Here is a 5,392-nt window from a genome sequence, read left to right on the forward strand (position 1 = left end):
ACTATCTTGTTATAACAATTCTCTTCTTATTATTTAAGCTTATAATGCCTTGTTCTTAGTAAGGGTTGCATTCCTCTGCTTCTATTTGCCTGATAGTTACTTTACTCCTAATTATGTATTTTTTTTGGTCTTTTTGTTTTAGGTGAGCTGACTCCTTTCACTGTTTCCTGTAGTGCAGGCCTCATTGTGGAGAATTCCCTCAATTTTTGTATGTCTGGAAAGGTTTTAACTTCCCCTTCATATCTAAAGGAAAGCTTAGCTGGATACATTATTCTAGGCTGGTAGTTCCTTTCACTTAATAGCTTAAATATTTGATTCCATTTTTTTCTGGTATATAAGGTCTGCGCTGAGAAGTCCGATGATAATCTAATGGGTTTTCCTTTATAAGTTACTGGTTTTTTTCTCTCTGGCTACCTTGAGAATTCTGTCTTTGTCATTGATTTTTGATAATTTTAATACAGTGTGTCTTGGTGAAGGCCTTTTTGGATTGAGATAATTGGCTCTTCTGTTTACTTCTTGAATTCCAAGCTCCAGCTCATTCCTTAGATTTGAGAAATTCTTGTCCACTATTTCTCTGAAAATACTTTCTAGTCTCTGCTCCTTTTCCTCGCCTTTGATAATGCCCATTATTCTTATATTTCCACTCCTGATAGTATCAGCTAGTTCTTGTATTTCTCTTTCATTATTTTTCATTCTTCGGTTTCTCTCTTCTTCCTTCTGATTTATTTCTAGATTTCTGTCTTCAATATCACTGATTCTTTCCTCTATTTGGTCGACTCTATTTCCCAAGCTTGTTTTTTCATTTTCCAACACTTGCAGTGTGTTTTTTATCTCCAGAAGATCTACTCTGTCCTTTTTGAGGGTTTCAATCTCCTTGCTCTGCTCATCTAGTTGTTTTTTCAGTTCCTAAAATTGTTGATATGACTGTTTCAGAGCTCACTGAGTTTTTTCAGAAGTATCATCCTGAATTCTCTGTCATTTAAATTGCATATTTCTATGTCTGTAAACTTATTTTCTGGAGATTTTCCCCTTTCTTTCTGATATGCCTTGTCATCTTGGTTGTTCATGGTGTTTCATGGACTATTTCTCCACCTGGGCATTAATGGAAGTGTACTCTGCTGTTTTTCCAGAAAGAAAGTTTATTATATAAAGGTGTCTCTTTAGCCTGTTGCAAAGAAGGTGCCTTTCTTTTAGTTTCCAGTAGGTGGCGTCTAAACCTCTTGGATCCCTGCTTTATATAAAAATAATGCCTTTTTAATTTTCTTGTAGATATTAATCATGCTCACTATCCTCAGTTTTAGTCCCTGTCAATGTCAGTGACAATCTCAGCAGCGTTTGCTCAGATTCCCCTGGGGTCCACGTTTGGTCTCAGAGGGTATGGGGGGAGGGGCCCTCTGGGTTGAAGGATGGAAACTGCAGCTCAACCTTGGTTTTGCAACTGGGGCAGTAAAAATCAACTGTTATTTCTCTGTGGTCCCACCTGCTTCTCTGCTTTGAGCCCTGATGACTAGGCCCTGCCGTCGATTGCATGGAACTCACAGCACTTCCAGGCAGGGCTGTTCAGGGGAGTCGCCGCACCTTCCCCTGCCCCCACTCTTGCAGGGAGTTTGGGGAGTGGGGGCTGAGAGAGGCAGCTTCTTTATTTCTCCCAATCCACAGCCCGACACCTGGGGTTTTAACCTATGGTAGTTCTTATGAGCAGATCCCACGCTCAGATGTGATAGTGTGCAGTATGGGTGTTTTGGGTTCAGTTTTAGATGTTCAGCTTATTGTTGTTTCAAGGGGAGAGATCTGAGGACATCTCTCACTCCACCATGTTTCCTAGAATCCTCCTTTTTTTTTTCATTTTTAAAACATTTCTAAAAGAGATCAGATTGAAGCTCCCCAAAATATGCCACTTTGATATGTGGACTATTTTAAGCTGAAGGCAATTGAGACTCACGAACTCAAGAAAAACTTTACCTCTCTCTTAACTACCTGAAAGAAGTTAGGCACACAACAGTGCAAACTTAGAGGTTAAAAATAGAAGAATGAAAATGAAAGAAAAGCTTGCTCTCTTTATATGTACTTGTAATAAGAGTTTTTTTAAGTTATATTAAAATATAATTTACACATGATAAAATTCACCCATTTAAATGATATAATTCAATAGTTTTAATGTAGGACAAGGCAAATTTTCCCGAGTTGGGGGAAGCTCAAGCTCTGCACCAAGAGAGAAAGGGCTCTTGATTGCGCACAGGAAAGAATTCAAGCACAGGCCAGAGTTAGGGGCAAAAAGAAAGTTTATTAGAGAAGAGGTAATGCTCCATAGACAGAGTGTGATCTCTTCTCAGAAACAAAGAATGAGAGAGCTGAGAGGGACAGAGAGAGAATCATGAGAAGGACAGAGGAAAGACCATGAGAGGAACCTCAGTGCTTGGGGAATTCAATTTATATATCATTCTTAGTCTCTATGAGTTCCAGTTTAAAAACTTTTGTTTATCTATTTTCCTTTGATAGTATAGGTATACAGTGTGAAAGATAAGAATATGTAATGTGAAAGGCCTTTTGGCAATTCCCAATCTTTGATCTATAGGTTGCTTGTGGTTTTAGCCTTAGGGAATGAATAATTGTGTGTGTGTGTGTGTGTGTGTGTGTGTGTGTGTGTGTGTGCGCCCGCGCGCGCGCACACACGTGTAGGGAGAGACTTAAGGACTGTTTTCCTGTTTTCTCTTCATGATATGGGTAAATGATTTGTTAGTAATCCTAGCAGAAATCTTCCTTTGTTCTGTAGGTTTCCTCGTGGTCTAGCCGTAGGGCTGATCAACACATTGCCTCCTCTGAATATAGCTTGATTTAACATTCGATTCTCTTGTCCTCTCCTTACATTGGTTTAAACATTTCACAGAGTTGTGCAACCATTATCACAATCAATTTTAGAATATTCTCATTACCCCTAAAAGAACCCCCTCCCCCCATCCTATTTGCTGCCACCACCAATCCTACTGAGAGGGGACATCACTTGTAAAATTCTTAATATTTTAGCAGGAGATGAAATGAGACATCTCTTGCAGTTAATCTTTTTAGTAAACCTAGTTAAGTTTTCTTCCTTCCTTTCTTTGGAAAAAGGCTCCCTCTCTCAAATCCTGATAATTGCCCTGGTGACTCAGATCTTCTGAATATTGATATGGGTCATCAGCCCATTGTTAAGCAGAAATGGTGTTAAGCCAGGCAGGGCCCTTAGAGTCTGGGGAGAAGGGGACTTTAAGCCAAAGGTCTTTCACTCTTTAAGAAATATATTAACCAACCCTGTTTCCCTTTACTCATTTAATAGGCAAATCAATAATGGAAATTAATAGATGTATGATTTAAATGATGAGTTTGTATCTTTTTCTTGTCTAGGGACTGAGATGACACTTCAGCAGGAAACCCAAGACCCTACCCTGACTGAGGCAGAAAGGAAAAGAGCTCCATGTAACCCTTGTAGGCAGGGACTATGGCCATTCTCAGCAGGAAGCAGATACGGAAGAAGAGACCTCCTGTCCCTGAACATCCATAATAAGAAGGGGGTTCATGGCTCTTAGAAAAGAGGTAGGCAGGAAAGTTAGTTAGGGGGTTTTGGGTCTGCCTGCAAAGACACTGAGGTCATCCTATCTTAGAAGGGGTCCGCCCTAATCTACCCGCAATTAAACCACAAGGCATTTTTTTTTTTTAACTCACACAAAGAAACCAGTAGGCAGAGATTTAGGTACCAGTTTAAGCCAGTCACTCACTCGCATTTGCGCAATGAAGACCCCAACGACCTTCAACTCACCTGAGTCTCATTATACCATCATTATAATATGCATATACTCGGAAATTCATTAATATCATTATAACAGACTGAATTCTGGGAACAAACTTGCGCAGAAGGCAAAATGATGAATCACTGAGTCCTTTTAATCTTAGTTGTTAATCGAGGAAGCCCACTCCTCTAAGAAAAGTAACCACCTACAGCAAAAAGGGATTAAAAACCCTGAAGTCTTTGTTACCAAGCCTTTTGAACCACACTTCTCTTGCTCAGGCCCGCTTCCACATCTGAAAGTATACTTTCTTTTCTAATAAAACTTTTCTTTTCTACTGTATTTCGGTGTCTTGCTCAAATCTTTGTTTGAGACATCAAGAACCTGGGAGAGGACTCCACTCTCCGGTAACACTACCATCCCTCCCAGCCCTAGGCAACCACTAATCTACTTTCTGGCTCTATAGATTTGCTTACTCTGGACATTTCACATCAGAAAAACCATGCAGTATTTGACCTTTTGTAATTGATTTCTTTTACTTAGCTTATTTTTGAGATTCATCTATGTTGTAGCATATATCAGTAAGTTCTTAATTTATTTTTATTGCTAAATAACATTCCACTGCATGGCTATACATTATTTAATATATTGATTCATCGGTTGACAAATCCACTTTTTGGCTATTATGAATAATGCTGCTATGAACATTCACGTATAAGTTTATGTGAATATATGTTCTCACTTCTCTTGGGTATGTACCTAGGGATGGAGTTGCTGGGTCAAATGGTAGCTCTATGTTTAACCATATGAGGAACTTCCAAACTGTTTTCCAAAGTTGCGGCACCAATTCGCATTAAAGATTTTAGTCACTAAGGATTTTCCTCTTTGCAGCCTCCCAAGAAGGTATAGATTACCCACAACAAGACAGTTGCACTATAAATCATAAGGAAAACTTATAATTCTTTAAACCAAGTTACTCCCTTTTCCCCAGAATAAATGATAGAGAAATAGTAGAGGGAGAGAGGAAATAGAAACATATGGTCTCTAGCTGGAACCCACATTTCCCAGGTTGAAATCCAAGGTTGATTATGCACATGGTAGGGATCCTAACACAGTCTTATTTCTCTTTGGCTTTAGGATTCTTACACTTTCACATTTCCAGTCACATCGAATGCAGATTGTGCAAGTCAATTGACATTAGGTGGGAAGAAAGATAGTAAAGCATGACTCAAAGTCTGCTGCCCCCAGGGGCTGTGTTTGAGCTCTATGGAAAAAGAGGCTACAAGTAGAGACTGATGAATCTTTCACTGAGGACTCAGGCTGAGAAATAATTAGTATGACTTGGAATCTAGACAGGGATGAGAGAAATTCTCACTGTCATGGTAACTATTATACTTGAGAACATCTTTGGCAGGGATATCCGTGCTCTCGATGTGGCAATCAAATATAGAGAATGATGAGATGTATCAAAGCCATTTTGTGGGCAGAGGACATTGACGGCTGTGAAGAAGGGCCCAGTTGGGACCCCTATAGTAAAGGCCTCCCAGTGTCCTCAGCTTCACTTTTCCTTGCCTTATAGCTTAACAATAGATTGTCTCCAGTGGCTTTACCCAGAGTTTGGAATGTCCTTT

This window comes from Pteropus vampyrus, unplaced genomic scaffold (assembly GCF_000151845.1).
Source record: "Pteropus vampyrus isolate Shadow unplaced genomic scaffold, Pvam_2.0 Scaffold68, whole genome shotgun sequence".
NCBI classification, from domain to species: Eukaryota; Metazoa; Chordata; class Mammalia; order Chiroptera; family Pteropodidae; genus Pteropus; species Pteropus vampyrus.